We start from the raw sequence: 13132 nt of genomic DNA, 5'->3' as shown, positions 1-13132 counted from the left end.
AGCGATTTATTTATTTATTTATTTTTACCAATTCATTGACAATCATCAAACAAATCTAAAACGACATTGGACATATACACTATGAATCCTAATATCAGAATCCATGTCAACACACCAAAATAGATAAAAGACTAATGAACGAGTTACAACAAAACATTAAACTTTTGCAATATGCAAAGAAACAGAGGCGACAGACGGTGTTTGAGCCGCCTCATTGCTCCAACTACTGCTCCCGAGGGACTGCTGGTCCCGCCCTATGAGACAAGCATGCTCTGTTAACGGGAGTCCAGAACACGTAGAAGAATAGAAGTTGATGCAGTGCAACAAGTGGCTTGTTTCTCTACATTCAGGGACGACTTTACATCAGCCAAAACTCGTAGCGCAAGTTGCAACTTTGTAACAAGTAGTTTACTTCGCGGACGCTCTTATATACGTCAAACGCTGTAGCGCAGCAGTAGGAGTTGCAAACAAGTGGTTTGCTTTGCGAAGTTCGCGGTGGAAGTGCCCATCCATACAAGTAGTGGAACAGAAGGACAGCTCGGCGTGTTTGCGGTTACCAGCCAAAGAGTCATAAGAACACAATGTTGGATGGTGCTGTTTTGTGAGCGTTTAAAGGAAATGAGAGTTGGAGAACAGAGCGCGCATTGAGCACGGCAGCGTTCGAGGTAAGAGACGCTTGAATTATGAACTTGAATTGTTGTAATTTAATTGTAGTGGAAGGTTCTTAACTAAAAGATGTTTTAGATTGTTTTATTTGAGTAATAATGGCTTATTAGTGGCTAACAAGTTGGGGACAAAAAAAAAAAAAAAAAAAAATGGTTCGGTTCACTTTAAGAGACCACGTTTTGCAATAATTTAAGTACATATATGTCGATTACTTTTGTCTCATCTCTTTGCTCGGTTACCTTGTTTTGTCTGATTTCTGATCTTAAAAGAAGATTTATTTACTTATTCAACAAAAGGACAGAATTTAAAGAAAACTGGTTTCATTTGTAAACTACTGGGGCGACAGGTGTCTGTAGGATGTCTGTCTGATGTTGATCATAATTTGCCCCACCCCAAGAATGAATAGACCAATGGACAGGTTTGGGCCCCTGCAGAGACACCAGGTTCAGGAATTAAAGGAACAGTTCACCCCAGTATGAAAATCATTTACTCACCGTCATGCCATCTCAGATGTGTATGACTTTCTTTCCTTTGTAGAACACAAATGGAGATTTTTAGAAGAATATTTCAGCTCTGTAGCTCCACAGAATTCAAGTGAATGGTGGCCTGAACTTTGTCTTTGAAGCTCCAGAAAGCACATAAAGGCAGCATAAATGTAATCCATTAGAATCCAGTGGTTAAATATATATCTTCAGAAGTAATTTAATTGGTGGGAGTGAGAATATTTACACCTATAAGAAGTTCAGATCACTATATAAGTCCTTTTTTACTATAAATCTCCACTTTCATTTCACCAGTCTTCTTTTTGGGGGGGGGGCTATTCACGTTCTTCATTTATATCACCACCTACTGGTCGGGGATGGTCAAAGGTGGATATAGTAAAAAAGTTTAAATATTGATCTGATTCTTATAGGGTTGCGCGGTATACCGATACCAAAAAAATTAAAACGGTACGATATCATCATGTTTCAGAAGACATAGATATAACCACTGGAGTCTTATGGATTACTTTTATGCTGCCTTTATGTGCTGTTTGGACCTTTAAAGTTCTGGCCACCATTCGCTTGCATTGAATGGATCAACAGAGCTGAGATATTCTCATAAAAATATTTATTTGTGTTCTGCAGAAGAAAGAAAGTCATATACATCTGGGAAGGCATGAGTGTGATTTTCATTTTTGGGTGAACTTTTCCTTTAAGGGGGCGCGTGGGGCAAAATTGCCACTGAAAGTGTCAAATTTCAAACAATTCCAAATGTGTGGGCAAAAAATGCTCTTGTGCTGAATTTGTCTTTTTTATTTTGTAATATGTGATTATAGTTCTTAATTATCTATTATAGTCCTAGTACATATTATTGCATTAAACTTGAGTTGATTTAATTTTGAGAATTTGTATTAATAAATTGATTAAACTGAAGTATTTTACATAAACGGATGAGACGGTTTGTTTTGTATGGTTAGAAAAAAATCCCTCTGAAAATCAAATCCAGTTAATTTCTAACTGGTAGACACTCATTCTTTATTACTGGTGGACTCATACACTCAATCTTTATTACTGGTAGACACACACATACACACAAACTCATTTAGAATAAAAGTAAAACAAAAATAATAATAAAATTATGAAATAACACAAATGGAAGTATGGAATTGTGACCAGAAATGTGATGTCATATTTTAGCCACCTTTATCCAGATGACAGCTCTTCACACTTTGGGCATTCTCTCAACAGTTTTCACGAGGTGGATCCTGACATGCTTTTTAAAACAGTATTGGAGTGCCCATGTTTGCTAGACACTACTTGGCTGCTTTTATTCCCCAAACTGGTCCAACCATCACTTTAAATATTTTTTTTGTAAAGAAATTCATATGTAGGCACCATTTCTATTTATCTACAAAATGAATTGTATGCATTAAAGCACAAGCCTTTAAATAAAAAGATTTTGAATATTATGAGAACTTGTAACTGGAAATGTCATTAAGTAATTTGCATTTGCACAGTGAAATTAGTTGTTACCATATCTCTCTGTTCATGAAATTATGGTACATAAAGCCCATCAGCTGTCTGTGTGTAAATTGCAAAAACTGGATTGCCTAAGAAATATAAAGATCATCAGATTGAGGTACTCACTAAATAGATCTTGAGCTGTTAATATGTTACTGATCCCTCCTGAGCTGATGAAACCAAAACTGTAGGAGGTGAAAGTGAAGTAGAAAGACAAAAGGAGAGTAGACGGTATATAAACATCATGGTCCCATGCATTTTGCTATTAGAAATTTTCTATTGTGTTGAGAGTACACAGTCCTAATTTCTTAAGTCTAGAATCTCTTGTTCTTAAGTTTAGAAGCTTTGGAATTCTCAGATTGTGTTTTGCATTGGGCCGTCTCATTCCTTACCTGCCTCTCTTGTTGTTTTAAAGCCTTCTGTATGTTGCACATTTGGAATTGCCAGTGAAACTCGCCTGTGGAACAGGCCCCCGGATCAAAAATCTAATAACCTTGACAGATTTTTTTAATTTCCTCAATACTTTCAAGGTATTCGCCTGCCTAATAAACCACACATGAAGAGCTGGAATTCTAAAGAAGTCATGGAGGCAGTTTAAGTTTCTATTGTTGATCCAAATTTCGGGCTTGTGCCATAGTTGTCAAACAGAGAAAGTGTCAGCTAATGCTTCTGCAGACAAAGCCACTGCCAAAAGAAATTCAAGAGGGTTCATCTGCAACTCATTACAGAAAATAAGTTTTAGCTTCTTTCTGGTAGATGATTTCTGTAGAGATTTATAGTGAGCAGACTGATTAGAAATATTTGAGGATTTTTTGTGATACTCAACGTTATGCCTCAAATGCTGTCGATTGAGCTTAACTTGAATTGAACCTGGAATATTCCTTTAAGTCGAGACAAAAGCCAGATGGATTTCTTTTATGCTACACTGAGGCAAATGAAGGGAATGAGGTGTACTGTACTACACAGTACAGTGTTTCAAACTGAAATCCTGATAAAAGAGAGTTTTCTCAATTGTATTTGGACTAGCAGATCCCATTCGTCAGCTATTAGTAATCAGAAAGCTCCATGGTTACGCACAGACCCCAGGAAGCCCTAGCTTCCCAATGGACGCTGTTAGGTTTCAATGTTTTCCAGAAGCACAAGGGATGGTGTTGAATTTGATGTGGGATATTTAATAGATATGTTACATAAACATGTACCATTTTTTGCCTTTTCAATGTAGTCTACCCACTAGCTTGCTACTTATAATCGGTTACTGTTCTGTACATTGTCGGTTTCAATTTTTCAGTCTGCGACGGATATCACACAACTCTCGTGGCCTCTTGCTTTTTAATAAAGCAGACAGACAGAATCTGCACCCCTATTTTCTGATTCAGCACATATTTAAGGAAAGTTCCGCCTCTCTGTGCTGGTTTGGATGAGCAGCTTTAAAAAAAAATATATATAACCGTTCCCATGAACGTCCATTGCCTGGCCAGCAATGCCAGATATTTTGTGTTTTAGAAGCAGAGCTGCTTGTTATTGCTATGCACGACATGCTGTTTCACTTGAATGATGGAGATTGTTATGGATGGACATTTGATTTATTGGTTTTAGGAGTCATTTGAAATATGTTCATATATTTCTGCCTCCCTGTTCTATTGCAGTGCTGTGGAAGACCACATAAATGAGTGTTTTGCCTCCTGTTGGCCCCCATCACCCCCCAAGGGTTGCTGTGTGATGCAGCAAAGTTCTTTTTCATTTATTGAAGGAAACCGTAATGTGTTTTAAAGCTGGAGGGTGTAATATTATTGATGTTAAAATACTTTCTTCTATCTCAGCTAAGTATGCATATACGACTATACACTGTAAAAAAAAATGTTTGTTTTTACCAAAAATAAAATTGGCAGGTGTGTTTGCCAGAATAATTATGTAAAAAATGCAGTAAAAATGTAAACAGCTTTACAGAACAACCTGTAAATTTGACAGTTTAAAACGTTTGTAATTTACATGGCACGATGGCACTGTAAAAAAATAAAAAATAAAATTCTGTTACATTTACAGTAAAAAAAAGTCATACACTTGATATTAGCCTTTTTGAACTGTAAAAATCTGCTTTTTACTTTATAATGTATTGTTAATCACTGTAGTAACTACAGAAGAGCACATGATGACATGAAGTTCACCAATAGTGGCCCTTCCAGGAGCAATGACCAATAAACATGTAGAGACAGTGCTCAAATTCACTCACACAAACACTAAACACCATCAGGGTAACACATGTGAAATTAAAATAATGTAATAAACATTAACTAAACTACATTAAATATAAAACAGAACACCCCAATGTGCGTAACTGATATTAAAAATAAGAAGAAACAACTATTCCCATAAAATATGAAATGTAATGGGTCACACAGGGAATTGTGGGAATGCCCGATTACTGCTTTTTACTGTAATTTTAACAATAATTTACTGTAAAAAGTAAATGTACTCTCTAGTTAAACAATGTAATTTTTTTTTACCATTACTTATACAGGAAAATCATACTTTTTCAATCTAAAAAATGTAATTTTTACAACATTTTATTGTAAAAACTACTGTTTTGTCTTTTAAAATATTAAATTTTTTTACTGTATAGTTTACAGTTAATATTCGTTAATCAATTAACTTTTTATTTCTGTAGCATTTTTGCAGTCTTTTACTGTTAAAATTACAGAAATTTTTTACAGTGTATGTGAACCATTCGTAGGTAGAGCTATCTGAAAAGTAAGTATGGCAATCGTAAGGAATTTGTAATGGTTCTGATTCCAATTCCTCTTAATCTGTTTCTTTAACAGTTTAATTAATGATTCATAGTTTTGAAATATGAAAGGTTATTATTATTTGACATTATTTACTGCCTTCAGCACTCTGCTTGCAAATGATGGGCTCATATCTGATTTCAACAGAGCAGATATAGCCTAACAAATCAGAAATAAATATAATTCTTGCAAAAGATGTTTACATAGACTTTTAATGACTTTTAAAATACTTTTTAGAGGCATTAATTCAATCCAATAATTGGTCCTAACTATATTAAAAAAAAAAAAAAAAAAAAAATCAAAATAAACAATCACTGCCTGATTTATGTCTCAGAAGTACACTGGTCGCAGATTCAAAAGAACTGACTCAGAGTAATTTGTTGGGAATCAGACTACACTGGACGCATGGTGTGTTTCGCACTATAGATTCGGCTAAATATTTCTACGGTATTTTAGTAAGATGTTCAATCCGCATCGGCAGAAAAAGGCACATTCAGGAACTGTTAATGGAACCAAAAAGTAAAATTTCATACAGTTCAGGTATTTAAAAAAAAAAAAATGGAACTGTTTCTGAATAAGAACCGGTTCTTGGTTCCCAGCCCTACTGAAAATGTACACCTTGTTTGTTTAAGCAGCCTGACATAGCAACACTGGTTTAACCAGTGTCTATAGTTTGAGGCAGGAACTATCTGTTTGGGTGACCAATAGAAGATTGGGGGTGTTTGGAAGGCCTATTTTAAAACCGTAAAAAAAAAAAAAAAAAAAATTCTGTTTGGTTACGCTAGTGATGCAGAACTGACACATTTCACCTGTAAGAAATTTTTTACTTCACATGTTATACAATTAAAATGATCTTTTGAAAGATACTTGTGACTCAACTTTACCAGTGAAGTCACTTGCCACCGTCCTTCTTACTTCAGAGAATCTAATCAAGAGGCTTGTTATGCTACACTAAAAGCATTATGCAATTTCTCAGCAGAGAAGAACTAGTTGGTTTGTCAGCTGTAAGCAAAGATTGAACGTTCCTCAGTAGTAGTTTAAATTTGTGGATGCCTGACATGTGCAGGAAGGATAATGTTTCTCTAAGGCTGTATGTGCAAGACTATTAGCAGACACTTCGCTTTGTTGTCGTACACCTGCCGAGTGGCCTGCCTCTCCTCTTTCCGCAATGAAAGCTTTTATCTATTATCTACCCTGGGGTCATCAGTGCTTTGAAGTCTGCAGAACTGGTTCACTTAATAGCACCAGACAGACATATCTGATTTGATTTTGGCGCTCCAAACGGGAGATGATTAGTGATTTGATTTGAGAGTGAACAAGTCCTGACCCACGTTATGGAAGCAAAAAGGGTTTCAAATGTGGTTTCACGTTGAATAAGGTATGCAGAGTAATTTCAACCATCTAAAATAATACATTCATAACATAAGGTTGCTCATTAATTAATGCCATGCTGCAGCCACGCCCCATATCTTAGCCACGGCCCACTCTCTTTGTCAGTCACATGTTGACATCCAGCTATATGCATTGGATATATCATATAATTGAATATGACTGTAACCTCTTGGAACAGGCTGGGCCTAGAGTTCCTCATTCAAACATTTACCTCTGCAGTTGTAATGGCGATGTGAGTCTGGCTGGTTTCCTATAAGGACTGTAGGACGTTGCTGTTCCAGCTAACTTTCTGCCTCATTTATAAAGTTTGTTATGGTGACTGGAAAGATATTTATCGCAGATTTGAAAGGCAGCTTCTATGGCAGTGTTGATGATTATCACTATGCTGAAACGCAAATCCACCCCTTGGGTTTTCCATTTTTCAAAATCAACGTACAAAGTACATAAAAAAAAAAAAAGTTAAAATAGTGAGTTACCAATGCCTCTAGAAATGCACTATTATGTTCAGCCCTCATTAAAGAGGCTCTATTATGCTTTTTGGGATTTTACCTTTCCTTTAGTGTGTAAATATAGCTGTTTGTGCATATAAAAGGTCTGCAAAGTTACAAAACACAAAGTCTACGCCAAAGGGAGTTACTCTCTCCTACAGGAAACACTGCTCCTGAACTGCCTGAAACGCCTGGTTTGTAGTCCAGCCATTACTTCCGTGACATAGCTACGTCACTATGTAACACATTTGCATAATGCTCGCCTCAGGAATGGTCTGCTCAGGAAGCCTCGGGAGCTGAAACTCGGTTATGGTAAGGGCCGTTACATTTCCGACACGCTCTAAGTGGTTGACCAATCACAACAGGCTGGGCCAGCTGATCAGTCAGAGCAGACTGGGCTTTTCGGAAAGGGGGGCTTTAAAGAGACAGGAGCTACAACAGAGCGTTTCAGACAGAGGGTGAAAAAAGGTGCTGCAGCAATGTAAAATATGAGAAAAATGTGTTTTTTAAAGCTATTCTAGTAGACCCCCAAAATAAAATTATGAACCTGTAAATGAGCATGATATGGGTTCTTCAATTTATTTTGGGAATTAAAGTGTTCAATAATAGTGGGGCTAAAGAGATAAAATGTGTAGTATTCAGCTGGACATGTGATCTCAACATGGCAGCCTCCATGTGGTGACCCACCTCCATTTAAAATAAAACCGTTTTTATTATGCTGCTGATTTGGCTGAAGTCTTCATCTCATATCAGTGTTCAAAATCTTATTTAACTACATGGAAAGCCTTTTAGTTGGTGATTCATTTAACATTGTTATATATACAAGTTCAGATTCCTGATAAAGAATGAGAGAAAGAATATAAATGAAAATATCATTTAGGAAAAAAAAGCTTTGAGTTTTTATTTTATTTTTTGTCTACAGTAGAAACACGTGTTGATAGATTGTCCATTGGGGACTCTTTTCCGTTTACTAGGAAGACTGATCTCACAGTTAAATCGAAACAGTAGGTTGACTTTTCTTTAGTTAAAATTGGTCTGTGCTTAACGAAATTAAAAATACTGTCGCCAGTGGCCAAAGCGGTAAGTGTTGGTGGGCATATGGGCACTTGTGAGCTCCATTCTAAAAGTGAGTTGTAAAGTGAGATGTTTTTTTTTAACACCCTTCCGGTTGTGCCACAATGGAAGGAAAACATGCTAGAGATTATGCATGAATGTCTGATAGGAGATGGTGCTTGTCAGTGAGTCGGCATAATGCTAATCCTAGGGTACTGGAACTCTCGGGAAACAACATGCCGACTTCCCGTGTGATCATGTTTGTCTGGGACTAAAAGATTTTCCACATTGTCCTCAGCTATGTGGAATGATGTCGGAATCAAACATTTATTTGGACTTTTCCTTTACAGTAAAAATGACTATTTAGTATTTGGGTGTGGGTTTGAATCTTGAAAGACTGAATCTTCCTTATCTACCAATTGTTGACAGTTGCCCATAATGAGACTTTTATAGTTCACTTGACTCACTAAGCAGCAAGACAGTGTAGTCACTTCTTCCTAGGAAGCCAAAATATACATTCAGGTTGCTTTTGGTCTGTCAAAAGCTGTTCAGACTGTCAGTCCAAATCAATTTTGTGTGTGTGTGTGTGTGTGTGTGTGTGTGTGTGTATCCGATCGGAATTCGATCTTGATTGACTGTCTCCACTGAGTATCGCAAGCTTGCAACTTATCAGATCCGATTTGTGTGTCCCATGGCTATCTTCATTTTCTGGCATATCTGATTTGGTTGCTTTTGCAATGATGCTGCGTCAGTATTCAAAAACTTGGAGGGGAACAGGAATAGAGATTTTAGCTTAACATGGCAATGTGTAGCTGCAGTGCTGGACTACACCTTATGAGGCAGCGGCAGAGACAGAGGAGGCTGACATGCGGCACTTTATTTCCTGCTGCCGTGTCCGCCGGTATAATTGTTCAAAGCGGTGTGTGGTCCAGATAGACTAGCAGTGACTGGTGGGCTCGTGTGGTAGCCACCTTTTATGAAATGATGTGACTGTCGAACTTCATGCATGCGGGAAGATTGCATTAATAATGTTCTCAGCTAGACCTTCACTCTGCCACCACTGCCAGCATGTTTCCTGCAACAATATGTGACGTATAATGTGTCTTTATTGTAGCGTGAAAAAGGGACATACGGCAAAAAGCCACTTGAGATCTTATCCGAACTGTTGGACTGAAATGGATTTCCAGAAATGTGATTTGAATAGGATTTCAAACCATATATGAAAATAGCTTTAAATAGATTAGTAAAAATATGACTTTTTTTTGCCATTCAGACTTGCTTAATATGATAGGATTCCAGTCAGATACAGTTGAAGTCATTAAAACAAATTTTTTAACCACTCCACAGATTTAATATTAAAACTATAGATTTGGCAAGTCATTTAGGACATCTACTTTGTGCATGGCACAAGTAATTTTTCCAACAATTATTTACAGACAAATTTTTTCACTTTTAATTGACTAAGAAATTTACATACACTAAGTTAACTGTGCCTTTAAGCAATTTGGAAAATTCCAGAAAAAGATGTCAAGCCTTTAGACAATTAGTTTCTGATAGGAGGTGTACTGAATTGGAGGTGTACCTGCGGATGTATTTTAAGGCCTACCTTCAAACTCAGTGCCTCTTTGCTTGACATCATGGGAAAATCAAAAGAAATAAGCCAAGAAAAAAAAAATAATAATAATAATTGGGGACCTCCACAAGTCTGGTTCATCCTTGGGAGCAATTTCCAAATGCCTGAAGGTACCACGTTCATCTGTACAAACAATAGTACGCAAGTATAAACACCATGGGACCACGCAGCCATCATACCGCTCAGGAAGGAGACGCCATTCTGTCTCCTAGAGATGAACGAAGTTTGGTGCGAAAAGTGCAAATCAATCCCAGAACAACAGCAAAGGACCTTGTGAAGATTCTGGAGGAAACATGTAGACAAGTATCTATATCCACAGTAAAACAAGTCCTATATCAACATAACCTGATAGGCTGCTCAGCAAGGAAAGCCACTGCTCCAAAACTGTCATAAAAAAGCCAGACTACAGTTTGCAAGTGCACATGGGAACACAGAGCTTACATTCTGGAGAAATTTCCTCTGGTCTGATGAAACAAAAATTTTACTGTTTGGCCATAATGACCATAGTTATGTTTGGAGGAAAAAGGGTGAGACTTGCAAGCCGAAGAACACCATCCCAACCGTGAAGCACGGGGGTGGCAGCATCATGTTGTGGGGGTGCTTTGCTGCAGGGGGGACTGGTGCACTTTACAAAATAGATGGCATCATGAGGAAGGGAAATTATGTGGATGTATTGAAGCAACATCTCAAGACATCAGCCAGGAAGTCAAAGCTCGGTCGCAAATGGGTCTTCCCAATGTACAATGACTCCAAGCATACCTCCAAATTTGTGGCAATATGGATTAAGGACAACAAATTCAAGGTATTTGAGTGGCCATCACAAAGCCCTGACCTCAGTCCGAGAGAAAATTTGTGGGCAGAACTGAAAAAGTGTGTGCAAGCAAGGAGGCCTACAAACCTGACTCCGTTACACCTGTTCTGTCTGGAGGAATGAGCCAAAATTCCAGTAACTTATTGTGAGAAGCTTGTGGAAGTCTATCCAAAATGTTTGGCCCAAGTTAAACAATTTAAAGGTGATGCTACCAAATACTAACAAAGTGTATGTAAACTTCTGACCCACTGGGAATGTAATGAAAGAAATAAAAGCTGAAATAAATAATTCTCTCTACTATTATTCTGACATTTCACATTCTTAAAATAAAGTAGTGATCCTATCTGACCTGAGAGAGGGAATGTTTTCTATGATTAAATGTCAGGAATTGTGAAAAACTGAGTTTAAATGTATTTGGCTGTAAACTTCAACTGTATGCACACAAATCAGATTTACACTGACAGTCTGAACGTGACCTAAATGTTCACATATTAGCACTTTAAACAACACATATGACAGGACTGTATTCATGTCATAAAAGGTTTAACTGTCATACTGTATTGTGATGACACAAAGTCTACATAAATTCATTGTTCCGTTTTGCAAAAGTCTTGAGAGGGAAAAAAAAGGAATTTTAATTCTTCAAATTGTAGAGACATCTCTGTTTCTCTTCCTACCTGTTTTGCCATCAAATTAAATGTTCTAAAGTCACTGATTTGGCCATTTATGCAGACCACTTAACCCCTTTGAGACGTTTCTGGTGCTACCGCAAATGTGCAGATGTTCAGTATTAAAAATACATCACATAATGCAACTTGTTTAAGGAATCATAGTGTGGACTGGGAAAACGGATATATCTGAAAACGATGACGTCTTTGTCATGTGACGCAATCATGTGATCCATTCAACCAATACAATCAAGATGGCGACCCGTGTTATAGTGGCACAGTTGTGCCTGATATTCACTTTGATAGCATTGTTGAAGATAAATGTTACTTTGTACAACGTTAACACTGCATTCCTTCAAAGGCAACGAGAAGTTTACTCGGAATTGGTGTCCGGCGATGGAACACGAGGAAAATTGCGTTTCTGACCGTACATGGAACGGCGATTTTACGCATGTGCAGTAAGGGGATTTAAGCGTTTTCATACGTTTCGGTGTTGATGAGCAACGTTTGAAAAACTCTTGAAAACAGCAGTGTGGATGGAGAGCTTTTCGAAAACGAAAATGCCATTTTCAAATGCATCTGGATTAATGTAGACAGCCTGTGTGTGTGCATGTGTCTTTGGATTGCAGGTTTTGGAAAGTGCCCAATTTAAAGTTTGGTCTGGTGGAAGTTCCAAATGGTTAAAATCGCTTACAGCACCTTTACCTGGAATATTCTGTCGGTCACATTCGCCTTGTGGAATCGGTCTGGCAGAATTTTGCCAAATGAGTTTCTCTTTGCCCTTGAACGGAGTATGTCTAGTCTAATTCTAAAGTTATAGCAAGACAACAAACCAATGTCTGCTCCCAATAAATTGTAAGTTATCCTCCAACCTACCGTTAAGCTAAAATTTTCCACCAGCCCACATTCAATTCAAACTATCGTCAGGATAGTTTCCCAGGTTGTATATTCCTTATATTATCACTATGTCTCTTTTCTTTAAAACACTAACAGCACAGATGTCTGTTCCCTCTCATAATTCCATTTCAGGATAATTAAAGTACATTTAAAACAGACTTTTTTATATTTTATAAAAGAGACTACAGATTAAAAGTCTTCTTTTTGTCTTTGTTATTATTCTTTTAAGATCCTTTTATTTTAACAGATGTTACATTTGCACTTTTTCAGGAACTGGACTGTGTACCTCTTATAAGGAACGGTGTCATCTTAAAGGGATAGTACCCCCCCAAAAAATTAATTATTTCATTTACTCACCTCCATGTTGTTGCTAACTTGTGTAACTTGACTTTCTTTCATTAGTGGAACACAATAATCTGATGGCTTCTCTTTTCCATGCAATGAAAGTGAAAAAGCACGGGGGCTGTCAAGCTCTAAAATGACGAAAACTAAAAGTAGTCCATATGACTCGTTTGCTATATTTCAAGTCTTCTGAATCATATGATTGCTTGGAGTGAGGAATAATCCAATATTAAGTTCTTCACAAAAGTTGTATCAACTAAAAAAATTACACATAGACTCCAAATGCTAATGGTTCGTTTGTGTCTCATCATGTCCAAGCATCATTGACGTCAATGGTGCCATATTTGATTTTAGAGCTACAGCGGAGTAGCAGATTTTCAGTGTGTGACAAATGTT

General features: G+C 37.2%; 1 protein-coding gene across 9 annotated transcripts in view; it reads left to right on the top strand.

Annotated features, from left to right (window-relative positions):
- Positions 1-273: 273 nt before the first annotated feature.
- Positions 274-13132, top strand: part of LOC127437827 (A-kinase anchor protein 13-like) — a 136674-nt gene continuing 123815 nt past the window's right edge. For all 9 annotated transcript variants that reach the window (XM_051693031.1, XM_051693033.1, XM_051693026.1 and 6 more), the window contains exon 1: positions 274-665. The gene's annotated coding sequence lies outside the window, so the exon portion shown is untranslated. The remainder of the gene's footprint in view (positions 666-13132) is intronic.

The sequence above is a fragment of the Myxocyprinus asiaticus genome, chromosome 48 (assembly GCF_019703515.2).
Source record: "Myxocyprinus asiaticus isolate MX2 ecotype Aquarium Trade chromosome 48, UBuf_Myxa_2, whole genome shotgun sequence".
Classification (NCBI taxonomy): domain Eukaryota; kingdom Metazoa; phylum Chordata; class Actinopteri; order Cypriniformes; family Catostomidae; genus Myxocyprinus; species Myxocyprinus asiaticus.
The sequence above is the reverse complement of the archived record's forward strand: the minus strand, read 5'-3'. Positions and strand labels throughout refer to the sequence as shown.